The sequence below is a fragment of the Mesoplodon densirostris genome, chromosome 9 (genome assembly GCF_025265405.1).
Source record: "Mesoplodon densirostris isolate mMesDen1 chromosome 9, mMesDen1 primary haplotype, whole genome shotgun sequence".
NCBI lineage: Eukaryota > Metazoa > Chordata > Mammalia > Artiodactyla > Ziphiidae > Mesoplodon > Mesoplodon densirostris.
The window spans coordinates 58,431,199-58,451,541 of NC_082669.1; the positions used below are offsets into that span (position 1 = coordinate 58,431,199).

Here is a 20,343-nt window from a genome sequence, read left to right on the forward strand (position 1 = left end):
TGCTGTGGAGGGACAGTTCTCAAGGTCTGAGCCCACCAGTGCACCTGCAACTCCATGTATGACCTGGAGGCAACCTGGAAGGAGGCGAAGCCCAGCAGGGTGCCTTCTGCTGGCTGGACATCACATTCCCAATACCATGCAGTAGCATCAGGACGGGAAGGGTAGGGAAAAGCAAAATTGATGAGGAGAAAAGTACGTTTCTCGTTGTAAGAAAAAAAGACTTTCTGTTGAAGTGCTCTTAGGATGTCAGCAATCTTGTTATCAATTTCCCGTGGCAAAGCCCTGGGTCATAATGCTTTCGTTTCTAATGTGGCTTCACAGTCCTCTCAGACTACCTTCATCTGGGTGGATGGCAGTGCCACCTTAACCTTGATTTCCTAATGGCATATTTCCTGTTCTTGCTCTTCTATGAAATGACGGTTTTCTTTTTGGCTGGGTTTCCAAGGATCCAGAAACGCTGCTGTCTGACTTCTTGAACTAACGCGTTCACTGTTGGGACAGTACAAGTAAAGACGGGTGCTTGGGACATCTTGGCTTACTTTCGAAGGGCCGTGTTTATGCGAGTGCCTTAAACAGTGATCAGAGGAAGAGAGCAGAGAGTTATAAAAGGAACTATGTGTAGTCACTGGGGTAGAGAGATGGGAAAAGCTTAACGAATCTGACTGAGGGGTCCCTAAACAACATAACTAAGCTTCAGATGCCCAAAGCCACTTAAATAAATTGATGTTTTAAAGCCAAACAGAAATTAATATGGAAAAGTGTTTGAATGAGGAGGTGCTGCACCTGACTTGCAGAAATGACTTTCAAGATCCCAAAGATGGGGAGGGTGGGAATTGCTCTTTTTAAGACTTTAGAAATTTTCATCTTGCTGTTCTTGTAAAGGGAAAACAAGTCTGTCCTTGGGAGAACTTGTAAGATAGGCTTCTCTTTAAAAAAAAATGCTGTGAAAACAGTTAAGTGCCACAAAACTTTGAAAGAACTAAGATCAACTTGGTGTTTGACAAAGCTAATATAAGAATGGTAATCAATCCCTTGGCAATGGAAATTTAAAATTTAAAATAAGCTTCAACAAAGCCTTTGAACCTTCAAACACTTTATCCTTAAGAAATTAATGGGTCCCTGAAGAAGTCACATTTCCTTTTCTGTTTCTGTAATATATACTTCAATTACATTAATCAACAATGCAGCAAAATAACTGACATCAACCAACTTCCAAGTTGCATTTCCAAATGCTTCTTTTCTTCAGCAGAGACTTAGCATTTGAAGATAGCTAACTGAGGTTTATATAAGCATGAATAAATATTTGGTGAAGCTGGATTTTCCCATCCTGTTGTCACCCTTTGCTCACCCCAGAATGATTTCCCATCCTTTTTTTCCTTCTGCTGTCATTTCTGTTAAGTATGATAAACTAGCTTGCTGAAGGAGATATTATGTTAAAACCTTCCTTCTGCACTGTGAAGTTGCTGAAGCACCCCTCAAATATGTCTCCTTTCAAAGCAAACTGGAATTTGTGAGTCATTTTGTTTTTCCCCAATGAAAACAACAGTGACAACAAAAACAAGTTTCATGACATTCATCTTTTTCAGATGTGATCTCCCTTGAAAATTAGATTTTGCTTTTATTGCGTTTACCCGCAAATCTATCCCTAGTAGAGTTTTGGTTTCACTTAACTTGCCTCAGAGAAAGTGACTCCAAGGTCTCTGTTTTTTCCATTTTGGCTCGCTCTCTCTCTTTCAATCTCAGAAATGACAACCTTAACAATAAAATCCTCCAAATACTAATTTTACTAGTGTAGTATATACACTAGTGTGTACACACATACAAAAGAACTTTCATTTTCCATTTGGGTATTCACCTTTTTATTTGGGAGTGACCAATATCTGTCCAGTGGGAGGTCATGTCTCCTTTTTTGCCAGTGGCCTATAAGGGAACTGATCCTGACACTGCATGACACAAAGATAGCCAGTCTTGCTTTAGAGCTCTTTCAGCCCCTGTTGGACATTTCTGCATTTACCATCTCCTCTCTGCAGGGCATAGATACTGAGTCCATTTCACTAAGACCCTTGCCTTACCCATCATCTTAGAAAACAATCAATAAATTTCCCCTCCCAAGGTGAACCAAGGATTTTGGATTTTAAAAGGGGAACCTCCTGAGGAAAAAAAAACAAATTAGTTTCTAAGGTGGAAATACCTGCACAGGGCAGTGTAAGAGATTTTTTTAATAGGTCATGCAATAAAGTAGACCTTTGAGTCATATCAACTCAGCAGCTTAAACCCGTACATTCACAAGGCTTAGCCTTTGTAAAAATAATTATGGGTTATCAACTATTGCAAAAGTCCCATTATTTAGAGTGCAATATTCTGCAAGAAAATTCCATGTAATGAGAGATCTGATCCACGGTTGATACTTCAGTGGTTACTTTGTTTTCAAATCTTCTAGTCACTAAAGGGGAAATCAGGACATTTGGTACTACACAGACAAATCATCTGTAAAAGTGGTTGGGTTTTTCACTTTCCACATAGATGTCTTAGTCAAACAGCTAGAGACATGGAAATTCAGCACTTAGCTGTCAAGGCTGACCTTTCAACAGTCTTATCTTGCTTCTCTTTGCTTTGATGGAATCAAGAGACTTGAAACCCTTCCCTCTAGCTCCTGGGGAGGGAGAAGAGCTTTTCACATGCCCTTTTCTTGCATGCCTTGTATATCACTTTTGTTGTTGCATATGTGTGTGTTTTGGTTACTTTCTTCTATTTAGTAAGATTGGCAATATATTGTAAATACACCAAGTTGAATGAGACCCTCTGCCCACACACAATTACACACAGAGAGTGTTTGAGTCCAGATCTTTGCTTCGAACTGGAAACTGGAATTCATTTATCCTACAGCATCCTACAGAGGAAGGTTCACACTATCCACAGCATTTGCCTATCAAGGAAGGAAACTCCAGACACTTAACTACTCAACTTGGCCACAAGCAAAGCTCAACATTTCCACAATCTCTGGGAAAATGAGATGTTACATGTTCTTAGCAGGAGCTGACAATTAAGCTGAGTGAACAATCCTATGAGGTGGGGGAGTGGAGTTCTTGCTGCTTTAGCCACAGACCTCAGGTGCTGGGGTGAGTGTGAGGCCGAAGGCCAAATGCTTTCAACCACCAAGAAGCCGGGGATCCTCAAATCTACAACTCTGTGGTTTGCTATTCTGTTTATTATCATGGAGACTGACCTGTTCCTTCCAACTATTTCCTCTGGCATGATAAGGATTTTGTGAGGTGCCAGGGGAGACATAATTTATTAGAATCAAGTAATGATTTGTAATATTTAAACTATTCCATTAAACCAGGAAGCAGGCCAGAAACTAACCTTTAAATACAGCCAAGGGAGAAAGTCAGCCCAGCAGCTTAAAATATATATCTTTTGCAGGAAGCATGAAGTGTATAATTAGCTGTAATCTCTGCAACTGCAGTCAGGAAGCTTTATATTTTGGCTGATAGGCAGTGTTATCTTCTGATGGCCTGGGAAACCAATCCTGGGGTTGCATTCCTGGCTCCCGCATGGACCCTTGTGGGTGGCTTTTGGGGGGAAACTGGGCAAAGGAGCAGAGGAAAGGAATGGGCAGGGTGGGACCACGATCCAGAGAAGTTACAGGGAAGGATCTGGGTGATAGCCACTTTGATTCTTCTGTAAGGAGACTCTGAATTTCATGAATTATGTTTAAATGTATTCTGATTTCCAGTGTGATCATTTCCCAAAGACATTTTTAAGGCTTAATACACTGGCAAAATCTATCTGCCTTGGCTACTGCTGGTAGTCATGGAGGAAGTTAAATGTGCTACTGTTAGAGGATCACTTTTATTTTTGGCTGTTTCAACGAGCATGGATTTTTTTTTCCAGTGGGCAAGTCTCAGTCTGGTAGAGGCATTAAAAATTAGGAAAGGTGGAAATGTTTTGAAACCTTTGATCTCTTCTGGAGGAAGCTGAGCAGAGGGGTGGGCAGCCCCTCAGGAAGGCTTGCTTTGTGGAAGCATATACACCAACAATGAGATATCTTCAATACCTTCTATGGCCTTGAATTCTCCCCTGTAGTCAGGCACCAAAGAGGAGAAAAATCCAGCTCTCCTTTCTGACATTTGATCTAAATCTCCTGAAGCCTCAGGGGAGGCCATGGAGGCTCAGATAGGGGGGCAATAAAGCAAAAACAGTAAATAAATCTGATTTTTTGTCTGTTCCAGCCAAGGCTGATTTGGTTTGTTGGGAAGTGAGTGCTCTTGCTTTTGTTTTTCTGGAGACTGTCAAATCCTGACTCACCTTGCCCTCTGAACCACACCAACCAACTGATGATCCAATAAATAGTTGAACAGAAATCTACCCTGTCCTTAACAAATGACAGTAATTGGCATTAAAAAAATTATATCTCCCAGTTATTTATCAAGATTCTGCAGTATATTAAAACTCTTTTCTAATTATTTATAAAAACATTTTCTGCGGTCCATTTGGGGAAGAAGAGATGTGATTTTAAAGGATTTAATCTTTAAAAATAGTGTATGCTTAGGCTAGCACCAGAAAAGCCCAAATATCATTTCTTTCTTCTGCTGCCTGGGATGAGCTCCCTTTGATGGAGATCACGTTCAGATGTGTATTATATTGATATTCTCCAGACAATACATCTTGAATTACAAACTCAGGCATCTTCCAGGTACCGAGGAGGAGGGGATAAAGCAAGAAGGTGACCAAACACTCATTAGAAGAGAAGTAGAAAAGTAAGGGGGCATCTTTCCAGGGACCTCTATCGCCAGCATTTATTCTGCTGCAGTCGCAGTATGCAAATAATTGCCTCCAAGCCCTGACTTGGTCAGATAAACCTGCTCTCTGCCTCGTAGAAACAGCCCAAGACCAGTTCTCAAAGGCTTGCCCCCTCTTCCCCAGCAGCTGTCCTTCTGTAATGCAACAGTTCTGTGCTGTCCTCCAGAGCAGAGCTGCATTGTCCTAGCTATGAATAAATCATTAACCCTATTTTATTAATAAGGCAAAGCTAACAATACTCTGAACCTGGCCCCGCGCTTCCTCTCCAGCAGCGCCTCAGAAACAAGTGCCACCCACTCTTCCTGTGCAGAGAAATGCTGTAAGCCTCAAGGACGCAGCTTGCAGGACCTGGGGTGTGAAGCGCCAGCCAGCTGTTGGCAGACGAGCCCTAACTCTGAAGCCTCAGTGGTCTGCAACTGATGAGCGAGTCAGCTTTAAAGAGAGGCAGCTGCCCAGGGAACACTGCTTCCCTGGGACCGCGGGAGCGAGGCTGTGTCACCGGGAGAGAGTCTGGGTGACGAGGCAGAGCAGAAGAACAGCTTGCTTGGGGCTCATTTTTTAAAGAAGGAAATAACTGAGTTTTAAAAAGATTTTGCTTAGGAAATCCTATATGACCTCAAATCTTACCCCCCACCCTGCCCTTGAAAACAGGTGGAAATAAATTATAAGCTTTGTTTTAAGAAACTTTATCAGTGTATGGAGTACTTTTCTATGTCATCAGTTCTATTATACTATTTTCTGACTTATATTTCTTATTGTACTAAGGCCTCTTTTGGGGGGAAATAACAGAAGCCCAAATTAAAAACAATTAAGCCATAAAAAAGGGAGATATTGTTGACTAGGGGTAATGAAAACTTAAAGAGGTGGACGGACTTTAGGCATGGAGTCTAGGAGTTCAAGGAATGTCATCAGATTGTTCCCTGTCTCTCCACAGCATTTGTCTTCAGGCAGTTTTTCACATGGTGACTCCCACTGGGAGGCTGGTGAGAGTTTTGGACACTTGGCTGCCCTCTGGACTAGCTGAGGAAAGGACGCTACCACATAACGTTTCCATGGGAACTTTGACGAGTAGCTCAGTCTTAGGATCTTCTGGGCATCCCCAACCTGCTCTTCTCTGAGTCTCTCTACTCAGCAAATAATAACCAACATCTACCCAGGGCTCCATATGAAATCTTGGAGCCATTCTTGATCCCTCTCTTTCCTTCACTCCCTACTTCAATCTACCAGCAAGTCCTATCAGCTTTATCTTCAAAATATATTTGAGTCCAACCACTTGTCACCATTTCCGTCACTACCACCCTTGTCTAAGCCACTAGCACCTCCTTTCGTGGAGCAGTAAGGAAGTCACAGGGGGATGACTTGTCTCCCTAGCAACACTCTTGCTCCCCTAAAATCCCTTTTTCATGCTTAGCTATACTAATCATTTTCAATTGATCATAAGTGGGACTATCTCTCTATCTGCTTAAAATCTTCTCTATTTATTTTCTCACTGTTCTAAAGGCTAGGATTCTGGAATCAAAGTGTTGGCAAGGGTTGGTTCCTTCTAAAAGGTCTAAGGGAGAATTGTTCCATACCTCTCTTCTAGCTTCCTGAGGATGCCAGCAATCTTGGTGTTCCTTGGCTCATAGCTGCATCACTCCAATATCTGCCTCCATCATCCCATGGACTTCTTCCCATGTGTCTCTATGTCCAAATCTCCCTCTTGTTGTAAGGATACCAGTCATTGGATTAAGGTCCACCCTAAGCCAGTATGATCTCATCTTAACTTGATTACATCTGCAATGACCCTATTTCCAAATATGGTGACATTCAAAGGTATCAAGAGTTAAGACTTGAGTGTGTCTTTTGAGGATACACAATTCAGCTCAGTACAGTATATCCTCTGGTCTCTCCAAAACTCACATCTGTTCCATGGGCAAAATGCATTCACCTCATGTAAACTGATATAACCACTATGGAGAACAGTATGGAGATTCCATAAAAAACTAAAAATAGAACAACCATATGACCCAGCAATCCCACTACTGGGCATATACCCTGAGAAAACCGTAGTTCAAAAAGAGTCATGTACCACAATGTTCATTGCAGCACTATTTACAATAGCCAGGACACGGAAGCAACCTACATGTCCATCGACAGATGAATGGATAAAGAAGCTGTGGCACATATATACAATGGAATGTTACTCAGCCTATAAAGGAATGAAATTGAGTTATTTGTAGTGAGGTGGATGGACCTAGAATCTGTCATACAGAGTGAAGTAAGTCAGAAAGGGAAAAACAAATACTGTATGCTAACACATATATATGGAATCTAAAAAAATCATCGTCTGTTGAACCTAGGGGCAGGGCAGGAATAAAGACGCAGACATAGAGAATGGACTTGAGGACACGGGGAGGGGGAAGGGGAAGCTGGGACGAAGTGAGAGAGTAACATTGACATATATACACTACCAAATGTAAAATGCAGCTACATCGCACTGGGAGATCAGCTCGGTGCTATGTGACCACCTAGAGGGGTGAGATAGGGAGGGTGGGAGGGAGACGCAAGAGGGAGGGGATATGGGGACATACATATACATATAGCTGATTCACTTTGTTATACCGCAGAAACTAGCAGAACATTGTAAAGCAATTATACTCCAATAAAGATGTTAAAAAAAATGCATTCACCTCCTCCCACATCCTTAAAAGTCTCAACCTATTCCAGCATCAACTCTAAGTCCAAGATCTCATCTAAATATAATTTGACTCCAAAAATCCCAAATCTCATCTCCTAAATCACCTTAAATCAGGTAGGGTGAGACTCTGGGCATGGTCCATACTCAAGCAAAATTTCTCTCCATCTGTGGACCTGTGAAACCTAGAAAGCAAGTTATCTACTTCCACAGTACAATAATATGACAGGCATATGATAAGCATTCCTATTCCAAAAGGTCACAGGTCCCAGACAAGTCTGAAACCCAGCAGGGCCAATACCATTAAGTTTCAAGGGCCAAAATCCTCCATGGATGAATGCCCTGTCTGTTGGGCCAGCTGGCTTTGGGGACCTGAACCCTCAGGGGGTTGTAGGAGGCCCTGGCTCCCTTGGAAGTCAGGCTGAAGGGAGGGCAGCACGTACTGAAAAGAGAAAGTGGAAAATATCATAAAACAAACTACTCGTTTTTGCATGTTGCTGAGGATGAAACCCGAGGAGGGTCCCTTGGATTGGCTTTAACCACATCCATAGTTGCAAACACTCTGGCAGCCCCAGAGCTGCCCTGGAAGCTAGGAGAAGGGAAAGGAGGAGAAAGTCCTGCAGCCAGTAAAGTTGTTTATGCTTGAGATTAAGGGATAAGCAGGGCTGACTTCATGGGCGTGCAACCTGTACAGTTGCACAAGGCCCAACACTTAGAAGGGACCCACAATTGATTTAATGCTCTTCTGTCAACATCTTGAAGTTCTTAATATTTGAACCAGGGGTCCCACATTTTAATTTTACACTGGGCCCCCAAAATTATGTAGCTGGTTCTGAGTATAATGACTACCTACCACTTACTTAAGACAACTTTGTATATACATAAGACAAAAGCTGGAATCTGTATCAAATTATTGACACAGTTATTTCTGGGAAGAAGGTAATTTTAGGTTTTCTTTTTGCTCATCTATATTTTTAATTTTTTATAATGAATATGCATTACTTACATAGGAAAAATGATTTTTTAAACTTTATAGATTATTGATTGGAAAAATTGCAGAAATAAATTTCTTATGAAGTATCCTTTCCATCTTGGAACTCAACTGGAATGAGTCCTAGAGGCCTTATTTTGCATGTAGAGTTTATTGGGAAGAGTCACCTGTGGGGAGGAAGCTATGCCAGGCAAGAATGCTTCCCGTGGAAGCAGCAGAGAGATGGAGGGTCATAGAAGATGATGTCTACGAGATCCTTAAGCTGTCTCCCTGCAGTCTTCCCCGAAGAAAGGAAAGAGGAACATACCTCCAACACTCATAATCTGTTCTTTCATGAAGACCTAACGTACCTTGAACACTCACAATCTGTTCTTTCATGAAGACCTAACTACTGATTTCTCTGTCCCTGGTTTCAAATGTGCTGCAGAAGAAAACCACACAGTTCTCCAGTGGGCCACACTACACAGTTACGGGTCAACATCAGTTGGGCCCAGTGCTTCTCAGCATACCGTGTCCTTGATTTGGAACCATTTCCCATTTTCCACAGCATATGCCAAACTTAACTCTCCTCATCTCATCTCTGAGTAAACACTCACTTTCCTAACTACCCCAAGAAAACAAAGGGCATTCAGTAAGAATTTCACAGCCTTGCCCTGCAAGCTTTTCTTTGCGTTAAAGTGTGCCTCTCTCCTCTGACTTCTACCACTTAACTTCTAAGTGATTAAGATCCTGTTTCTCTTTCTGTATAATAACATAATTAGAAACCCAAGATCACTCTCATCCAATTCTTTGTCATGTAATATGTCTTTTAGGATTTAAGAAGATCCCTGTTCAAGCATGCGTATAACTTTCTGTGCTTTGGGGGTAACTGATGCTTATATGCTAGTTAACATGCTTTAATCTGTAAATTAGCTTTTTTCATCAGAGCTCACTTTCCTTATTTTTGTCCCTGATGTTACCTTAGGTATTTATGGTAGCCAGGCTCCAAAGATAGCCCCCAATGAGCCACACCTCCCAGAATTCATAGCTTTGTGTAGTCCCTGACTTTTGAATCTAGGCTGGCCCTGTGATCCACTTCAATAGAATATGACATCAGTGACACGATGCTAGTCTGGGTCTAAACCTTCAAAAGAACTGGCAGCTTTTGCTTGTCCACTCTAGAGATTTAAATTTAAGAAGCTCGTTTAAAGAAACCCAAGTTAGTTGCATAGAGAGACCATATTGAGATAGAAAGAAAGATGTCTCAGCCTTCCAGCCAACCCTGCCATGCTTGAGATGAGTACAGTCATCTCGAATGATCCAGCTCATGCCACCTTCTCTTACCACGTGAAAGACTCTGAGAGAAGAATCCAGTTAACCCACTGGGGCTATTATAAGAGATAACAAATGGGAATTCCCTGGAGTACCAGTGGTAAAGACTCCGTGCCTCCAATGCAGGGGGCATGGGTTCGATCCCTGGTTGAGGAACAAAGATCCCAAATGCCTCATGACCAGAAAAAAAAAAAAAAAGAGAGATAATAAAATTATTGTTTTAAGCTCCTAAGTTTGAGATGGTTTGTTAAGCATTAATAGGTAACTAAGGCACTAACTCTCTTCACCAATCTTTTCCTAGTAGCTTCACAACACCAGTTCACCTCCACTGCCTAGTCTCTGCCAGGCAGCCATAGACAGTCAACATACTGAATAAATGAATTCCAAGTGGATGGAATTCCAAAATGTATCTTTGCTTGCACAGTATGACGTTCCTTCCCCTCCTTTTAAAACCCAGCCTTGGGCTTCCATTCAAACATTTACCAATTATCTTATAATCTTGGCAGTTGTATTTTGCCTGACATTTCTGTGGACCTCATTTATATTAAAACTACTTCAATATGGATTTAGTATATATATATATAGTACAGTATAGTGGTCTAAAACACAGAACGTTGTTTGAAATTAATGTGTTTTGATTGCTGTGAATGCCTCATCTGATACTGAGGTAATTCATAAATGACATGTTGGAACCATTCTTCCAGGGTTTCAAGCTGTTCCATAAGTATATTATTTCTAGCAATGTGTTGCAGGCTTGTGAAAGTAATAGTCTACAATGCATGCCACAGGCAAATGCCAATTTGAAGGATTTAAAGAAAAGTATAACAAATCACCATACTTGTTAGCATTTTGAGGTACCAAAACCTTTGTGAAATTTCAAAGACCATTCATTTCCTCAGGCCTATATACACCAATGCAGTCACATTATAAATTAGAACTCACAGGCTCTTGCCTGTAGAAATATTTCCAAGGAATGTCTCGTAAGTCTCTAGTGAGGGTCTCACATCCACTCCAGTGAATGCTCCCACTTCTCTGCCATCTTTCCCCACACATCTGATGGTACTGCCATAACCTCCCAGAACAGATGTTTCCCCCTCAGCTAAGGCACCAGAACCCTCCACATGCCAAACCATTTAGTGTTTCATTTTGTTTCACATTCTGTTAGGTAGACACGTAGCTGTGCTCCTTGAGCACAAAGTTTTGCAAAATTTTCCTGAAACAAATATTCCAAATTTCCTCACTGCTCCCTGCTTACCACACAATTCACATATAAACTCCTTGGGCTCAGAGAGGACTCGTCTTCATGGACACTAAGTGACAGACACCATTCTGCTCTCAGGACTACTCCCTTCCCTATAACCCTGAAGTTTTAGTACCAAGCCACACTTTTCTAGCTTCCTTTTCCCTTCAGAAGAAGCTTTCCCTCTTCTGGTAGAATCTTTTGGCAGGCCTGCTCCACCAGCTCAGAGATGCCCAGCCAGTCTGAGTTGTAATCATGTCTCAACTTATGTTCAAATTAGGTCTTCCACCACACACACAAAAAAAGTTAATAATTTCATGAGACCCTGAAGACCTGAAATGTAGGCATCGTTCACTGGCACTCCCCTAGTGGGGAATGCAAAGAACATGGAAGTGGGATGTCAGAGGCTATATGTATTCCTAACTCACTCACTCACTCACTCACTCACTAGTTGGATAACTCAGGTAAGATAGTGAACCTCTCTCAGCCTCAGCGCCTAGATAATTCCAGCAATGTTAGCCCATAATTTTGCCTGATGAGAATGTGTGAGAACACCCAGCCTGGAGAGGGATGTTGACTGTCTCACATCCATCTTAGTGAGGCTCCCTTCTCACTAAGCATAACACATGGCGTGAGAATGCAGGGGGAGCAGGTGGACAGCCTAGGTCTCAGAAGGCAGGCATGGAGCCACTGAAGCCGCAAAATGCAAGTGCAGGACAGAGAAACTAGGCTTTCTTTTGTAAAACAAGAGGCAGAAAAAAAAAGATGAGAAAGAGATATATCATTGAAACAAACCAAAGATAATTTTTCCTGAACTTCCTAATAGGCTAAGACAGGGCATCTTTTTAGGATTAAGATGGAGAAAACTACTCCCTTGGATGGCATGAACTGAAGGTGTTCTCTCAAGACAAAGAGCAGCCCAGTTTGTCTCCCTAAGGCCAGAAGGCTCTGTATATTATAATAAAAATAGCAGCTAACCTAGGGAGCATTTACTATATGCCAGACACTGAGTTAATCATTTTACACGTATTAGTATATTAATCATAACATCAACCCCAGTATCACACCCTGCTTGAGATAATAAAAAATATTACCAGATATTGTCCAACTCTCCCCATGTTGAGAACCATTGTTTGGTACTAAAAATCCCTACCTAAAAGTCTGACAGTGGCCCCTATCACAACTCTTGACCAGCAGTTCCTGTTCCCAGATTTCTTGAGATTATACGGTTGGTTGTATGTAGGCGTTAAACGAATTCATATTGGTATGATGCTTAGGAAAACTCCTTGCATATAGCAAACACTAATGTAAGTATTAGCTATTATTATTACTGTTTTTGTTATCGTCATCATGACAGGAAAGGTAGCAGAGTAGGGTAGAAGGGAGCCTGTAGTGGACAATTGGAGATTTGGGGGATAATTATCCCCACTCTTGGATAATCAAAACCAGGACTGCAGTGTGGAAGGTCCAGCCATCAGTGACTAAGTCCATCAGCCAAGGCCAGCAGTAGAAGCTTTGCAAACACAGTCAAAACATGAATCTTGTCCAGGCAGAAAATAAAATCATCAAGAAAAAAATAATTGCTTTCAGTGAGTCTTTATTAAAAAGTCATTCTGAGTAAATGATCACTTTCCCATTCTTGCAAATAATCCTTTTCATTGGAGTCTTGGGTGTCTCCCACTTTGATGCAATCAAGCCATTGGACTTACTGAAGAACATGTCTCATGTCAAATAGGTCATGGCTTGAGGAAGAGAAAGGGTAGGTCTGCAGAGGAGTAAGAAGAGTAGACCAGATTGATGTGTGAGGGACAAAACAGTAAAGAGAATCATCCTATCTTGTTGCCCAATTGCTCATAATGAGTCAACAAGTAGGCAGCCATCTTTAACTGGTGACAGAGTGAAAAGGAAATGGTAAGTCAGGGAGGCTGGAGTGCTAGCACACCTGTATGAAGTAAGCACTGGGACTCATTCCAGACACAACCACAAAGGGCTTTCAAGAGACACAGAGACGCTAAGGCACCCCTGAGATAGCTTGTGAAATGCTAGGTAAAATCCACCCTAAGCCTTCACTGCTAAAACTGAGACTGACAGGCAGGGTTCAATGGTATCAGCTACTTGAAAGCAAGAAATGTTAAAAATTTAGGGAATGTGAGAACACAGGACCTGAGAGAAGATTTTGCCATTTTCATTAAAAGCATCGTGTCAGCTTGCTAATGCTTACAGACTTAGAAAAGCCACGCTGGGTTTCATAGGTCAGGGTTGTGAAGAAATCTATTCATTCGCTGAAACAACCACCTTTCTATATGTCCACTCAGCTTCTCTGTGTCTCAGTTTCTTCATCTGAAATAGCAGCTGTGTTGTACATGATTTTATCTTTTCACATAGAATATTTAATTCATTCTCATAACACTTTGAGAGGTCGGTGTTATCATCTTTAATTAATAGATAAAATTGGGGCTCTGAGAGGTTGTTAGTCACTTCCCTAAAGTCACATAAACTGTCCTAAGTACACCAGGCTCTCTATTTCAAGTTCTATACTCTTTCTAGAATCCTACTGAAAACCAGAGATCAGCTCTCTGAGGCTTCTTTCAGCTCCAGAATTCCATGATTTTATGGGTTCTGTGTTTTTGAAAGCATGTCTGGTCCTTAATATTTTCCTCCCTTTATCCTGAAAGGGTTTAAATCATGGGAGGCAGATGACCCTCTCAAGCGGCGCTGTTTTTCCCTTTCCCCACCACTTCTTAATCCCTTTCCATTCCAACCAGTTTAGAAGATCTGCAGATGGGCCTGTTCCATTTAATGTTTAGATTGAGAGTCTTACCTCAGAAAAGAACCACAGGGGCTTCCCTGGTGGCGCAGTGTTTGAGAGTCCACCTGCCGATGCGGGGGACACGGGTTCGTGCCCTGGTCTGGGAGGATCCCACGTGCTGCGGAGCGGCTGGGCCCGTGAGCCATGGCCGTTGGGCCTGCACGTCCGGAGCCTGTGCTCCGCAACGGGAGAGGCCACAACAGTGAGAGGCCCACATACCACAAAAAAAAAAAAAGAAAAGAAAAGAACCACAGAGCGTAAGTTAGCTTTGGGAAAGGATAATCCAGACAGCTGCTAACAAAAGTCAGGGGTAACTAGGGACAGTCTAGACCTCGTGGTCTTTTCTGGGTGAATGGGGAGTAGAACAATCTGAATTTGCAAGTTCAATGAGATGATACTCCCTTACACCTGGGAAGAGGCCACCTCAGTGTCTTCCACATCCAGCGAGTCCTTCACATGGAAGGCAGATGAGCTCTGGAAAAAACAAACCATGTCTCTTCTTGACTGAAACATCTTCATAGGGTTTCAGCAACTTCTAGGAAAATCCAAAATCCCAAGCACAGCCTCCAAGCTCCTCCAGAACCTTACCCCCTTGTTCTTTATTTTCCAGCCCTGACTTTCTCAACATCCTTATATTCACATTGTGCTGGAATTCCTGCTCTTCTTCTGACAAGTTGTTAGCTACTTGCTGTGGACTCCTCCATCATGTGAAATGCCCCCAGCCAGTAAGATCTCGACCAAAGCCGTCTCCTCTATAAGCACCTCGAGTACTTGGCTCCTACTTTTGGTAAGATCAGCTACTTTGGATTATCATTCTGTTTCTCTCCACCATGAGTTGTTTATTTTCTCGTCATGCTGCTGAGCTCACAACAGGTGCTCAGTAAATGTTGGAGTAAATGTGTAAGTATTAAGTCATTGTTCATGACAAAACATGTAATGAGCGCAGCTGATATTTACACAGACTCCTCTCTTTTGAGTCATCTCAGCTGGTTCGGCTATGAATGTGTCTTGCCTCATCTAGTGTTGTACTGGGGGTAGCTGATTGATGCAATTTTAGAAGCTCTAGAAGCTCTCCTCCAGTGAAGACCAAGGCACCTTACTTTTCTTGCACACGGTATGATACAGAGCACAGAATGGACACTAGAAGGTGAGTAAGAAATACATTTTACAACAGTGTATGAATTATATGTGTATTGTTACAAAGACTCTGGGCCATATTTCCTCTCGATCGGTGATTTCTATGATGTCAAGGAGATATGAGGAATCCCACGAATTCTTCTACTTCCACATGCAGCTCAAGGAAAAATCATGTAGCTTTGGTGTCATGCTAACCTGAGATTGAATCCTTCTCCACGAAGTATTGATATTAGTACAACCTCAGTCAACTTAGTCAATGGAGCTGAATGATGCAACCTACCTTATAAGGCTGTGGCAGTGAATGATTTGATATAGAGAAAGTAATTAGCACAGTGCCTGATGCATATTAGCTGCTTAGCTCATTGTAGGATTTTTGTTTAAACCCTACCCTCCCTTCTTCATAAGAAAACAAGACAGAATGAGAGACAAGGAAAATTATCCCTCTAAGATGCAGTTCAAAAAAGATCGTTTAGATAGGGAGAGGAGACAAAATTGTCTGCGGGTTCTATTTTAGAACAGGACACGGGTTCTCAATTCAGGAAAAATGTATTTTTTTAAAGTCATGTAGCTTATCTTGAGGCACATTTTTTTGGGTTTGTAAACATTAAAAATTTTTACCTTTACATTAAAAGCCAAGATCAAACTATTTTCAGAGTATAGTGTTGGTTCCTTGAGTTATGGAGGGCTCTATGCTTAGCCTATGGCTCCATAAATATTAATGAAAGGTCTAAATACCAGATGCTAACGGCAGCGGTGCTGGGCTAGTTCTCATGCCTTATGCTTGCACCCAGAGGGGTTGGCTATGACTTCATGTTTAAAGAACTGAGCTTCATGATACAATGTATCAGGAGATGTGATGTATGTCTTCCTGCTACTGAACAATGAACTCTATACAAACTCACAGGCATACACATATACACATATTTAAATCAGTAAAAGCCAAACTGGCTGGATTTATACAACTGTTTATTTTGTGTCTGAGTTTCAGTTTTTCACTGGAACTACATTTTTTTGTCCTTAATCTGATTATTTTGCTAATGCCCAAAAAGCCTATGGTAGCTTTTTCTGTGAAAAGCAGCTACTTTCCCTAATTTCCCCCGTCTTACTCCAAGGTTTCTCATACTTTTCAGTCACCATAACTCCTTTTCCACTCCTCCCCCCATCCACACACGACACTCTCAGTTCACCTGTCTTCTGTTTTTTCATCTGACTGTGGAAGTGTTTCTTTAACAGTGATCTAAGAACCTTTGTATCTGCATGTGTCTTCCTGGGATATGCCTTCATATACACATAGACCTGAATAGATGTGCTGCCGGCTGCTGGTCAAGGGGTTGGGTACCATTTTCACACTGAATGGGGATGAGCCGTCCTGTGCCTTTGTCTTGCATTCACGATAAATACACTGGCCATAGGAATCATCTAGCTGTTTGGTAATTGAAATTCCAAAGCAAATCCAACACATATGCCTGCCCACACACTACCCCAAATTCATCATGCCCACACAACATCATTAGCTTGAAATCACAAAATTATAACTGAAAATCACAAAGGAACTTAAAGAAATAGCTTCACAATTTTACTTTTTAGCAGCAAGTAATAACTAAAACCCGGGAACCTTAAAAAGGACAACTGATTTGACAAAATAATCATCTGACTATAGCCTGACTTTTCCTTCTAAAAGAGTCTTACATTGTCATTAGATATTTTTTCTGTATCATGAAAAGGCAGGAAATAAATATATAAACATCCTTTAAAGAAATCCACTGTGGATGCATCCATGACTTAAAAATATGACTTTCTAGAAGACAATATGAGAACATATATCCAAATTTCAAATGTTCGTAATCTTCAAATCGGCAATTCTAGAAATTTATCTTAAAGATGTTATAAAAGTATACAAAGATGTATCCACAAGTACTTTTTAATAATGCAAAAAGAAACCGTATGATTAATACAAAGAAACCGTTTGAGAGAATGCTGTAGAATATAGTTACGGGCATGGGAATTTGAACATGATATGTTTCTAAATGAAAAGAGGTTTTTGAAAGAACATATGTATGTTTGTGCTAGTGTGTATTTGTGTGTACACACGCATAGAAAAAATGTCTAGAAAGGTATTTTTCAAAGTATTAAAGGAGTTATTATTGGTGGTAAGGTAAAGGTTATTTTTACTTACTTCTCTATACCTCTTTGCATTGTACATGCAAATTGTACTTTGCATTGTACATTCTCTGCTTTGCAAGAGAATAAAAGTAAAACTATTTAAATTTGGGGAAGGGAGAGGAAATACATAACATTAGGGGACATACCAATATTAATGCCAAATTGACATGGTTAAAGTCCACTATCAAAATGTATACCACAGGGCTTCCCTGGTGGCACAGTGGTTGAGAGTCCGCCTGCCGATGCAGGGGACACGGGTTCGTGCCCCGGTCCGGGAGGATCCCACATGCCACGGAGCGACTGGGCCCGTGAACCATGGCTTCTGAGCCTGTGCGTCCGGAGCCTGTGCTCCGCAACGGGAGAGGCCACAACAGTGAGAGGCCCGCGTACTGCAAAAAAAAAAAAAAAATGTATACCACGGAATCTCAGAAGCCAAGTACAGTTATTGAAAATCCCCTCTGTGCTCACCCAAGCCCAGTTATGTGGTGAAGACTAGGGGAAACCTTGACTGTAGAAAAGACTTAGAGCTTTCCCATGGTGTCACACCACACACAGCCTTGTCTCCTTAGTGATTTAATATTTGCCACCTCCCCCTGCCTTCCCCAATGCTCATGGACAGGTTGCTGGCGATTGATGGTCTCTCTATTGCCAGAAAGATAAGCTGAGCTGTCAGGGGAGTGGAGGTGACAGTGAAGAGGGGTGTGTTCTGCGAGGCAGATGACATCCAGAAAAGCATGCCTATGGATGACATGCCTACCAAATCCAGAAGTGCACTTGCTCATTAGGACACAACCAGGCGAAACATTCAATACAGGTTATATAGCATCCATCGCAAAAAGTGAAACAGGTGCAGAAAAAAAATCCAGCCTTTATTTTCTTCTCCTTTCTTTTTCCTCTCTCTTTCTCTCCGCCTCCCTCCCTCTCTTCCTCCCTTCCTCTCCTTATCTCTCTCAAGTTTCAAACATGTCTTATAACCTGTCATATGGGCCAAGCCATCCCTGGAGAGAGATGTTAAACCATTCTGAGTGGCAGCCTGTCATATTTAAATTTAAAAATTATAAGATAAATAAGTACTAGGGATGTAATGTACAATATGATAAATATAACTAACACTGCCATATGTTATATATGAAAATTGTTAAGAAAGTAAATCCTAAGAGTTCTCGTCACAAGGAAAAAGAATATTTTTTCTATTTCTTTAATTTCATATCTATATGAGATGATAGATGTTCACTAACTTATTGTGGTAAACATTTCATGATGTATGTAGGTCAAATCATTATGTTGTACACGTTAAACTTATACAGTGCAGTATGTCAATTATATCTCAATAAAACTGAAAGATAGATGATAGATAGATAGATAGATAGATAGAGATAGAGAGGTGTGAAAACAAACAAAAAAAGTTTCCCTTTCCCCCTTGCATCCTGATCCTGGAGATGGAGTAAGTCCGTTTTGCACACTCTTGACCACGGGCTTGACCAGCATCCAGTCTGTTCCTCACAACACTTCTGCAAGCATCTCCAATCTGATGTGCTGCCTTATTTCCAACCTGTCTTGAGCTCAGACACTCCACCAGGGCATATGATGGGCTAGTTACAGCTGTACCCCAAGCAGAGACAGAACATGTAGATTTTGTTTAAAAGAACACATGGCAATCCATTCAAGAGGAAATGTTGTCATCCTGGTCAGGTCTGGATCAAATCTGTGTTGGAGAACATGAAAGGAGAGACCTGACTACAACACATCACCATGCTAATGTACCCTAGTCGGGTACACCGCTATTTCTTGTCATTTCCTTTTTTCTCATATGAATGTTACCATCATTTCACACATATTTTGCAGTGATAAAGGTAGTTCCGTTACTAACCGTCTGGTAGGGGTTGGGGAGCAAGCATTTCGTGACTGGGTTTCGACAACTTTGAATATACTTGCTCAGACCTCTCTCCATCCTAACTCTATCCTCTTTACATGACTTTTCTTCTTTAAATATAAATATGATGTCTTTCTCTGTGACACACAAACACACAAGTTCTGCACAAATAGCCAGGGGATTGGAGACTCTGCTGCCCCATCCACAGTTGAATTTTAAAAATGGAATTAGGAAACTCAAACCATGATTCTCTCAAAGCAATTTGGAGATGAGCCATCACCAGACTGGTGGGATGTAGGTGAAGCAACAACTCACTCTAAATGGTAGAAACCAGAAGTCGGGGAAAGAACCTGCAGCCCCAAGGCTCTGGATTTTCCATCACTCACTGATCCTGAGAAGTCCAGCCCACTCACTTTCTGACCTGGAACATGATGGCCAGTTCAAGGAGAGACCAAGGCTTGTAGTGCCTTTAAGTTTGTTGTGGCTGTTGTTTATGTGTTTTAAACGATATAGTTCCTAATGAGGTTATTTAGTGAAATCTTCATCTCCCTCTATGTTATTGCCATGTCACTCAGTGGTGAAAGGGAAACAATCAAATATGCAGTAACTAAATATGCTGTTGGATTTTACAGACTTTCTCCCCTCCTTTCAGAAGGATTCTGTTACTTTCACCTCTCAGGTATGTTACAATGTGTTTGAGAAAGAAAAAAGGGGTAAGAACAAATAACATTTACAACCAGCCAATCAAGCAATAGTAATTGGCAACATATTTCACAGATATTCACCTGCAGTGCTAAGCCATATAGAAATGAGTGAGATTAGTTCCATTTCAGTTACAATAACAACAGGAACCAGGTCCACATGTTTTTATCTTAGTGGAGACAGGGGACAGATGGCAAAGAAAGTCTAAATTCAATAATCAGACAGGAATAAAGCCCTCCTCCCCAAAATCAAAATGAGATAATTGCCAGGGGCAGCTTGTCTTGGGTTCTGAGAGTTAGGAAGCAAATATATTTGCAGAAAGAGCCATAGGGAAGCAAAACGAAAATAAATTGCTCCAGTTTGAGGCGTTCTTTGACTCTTTGGGCACTGGCTGTTTTTTACACAATCCTCAGAAGAATGGATGGTACAGAAACAAAACAAAACAAAATAGAACATGTAAGGGACCATATCTGCATGGCCCTGAGTGAAAAAATTCAGGCTTCCCAAACTTGTGTCTATGGTGTAATAAAGGTTTTAAAATCTATCTTGCTATATTTCTAGTTCTTTTTCTCTACAGCTGGGTCAAAACACAAAGAACACAAGTTGTAATAGAATTTTCTAAATTAATACTACACTG

The 20,343-nt window shown here is 41.3% G+C and overlaps 1 long non-coding RNA gene across 1 annotated transcript in view; it reads left to right on the forward strand.

Moving 5' to 3' along the window:
• LOC132496507 (uncharacterized) overlaps positions 1-20,343 on the forward strand; it is a 52,335-nt gene that overhangs the window by 2,459 nt on the left and 29,533 nt on the right. The window contains exon 2 of the long non-coding RNA XR_009533419.1: positions 14,442-14,618. This is a non-coding gene — a long non-coding RNA (uncharacterized LOC132496507). The remainder of the gene's footprint in view (positions 1-14,441; positions 14,619-20,343) is intronic.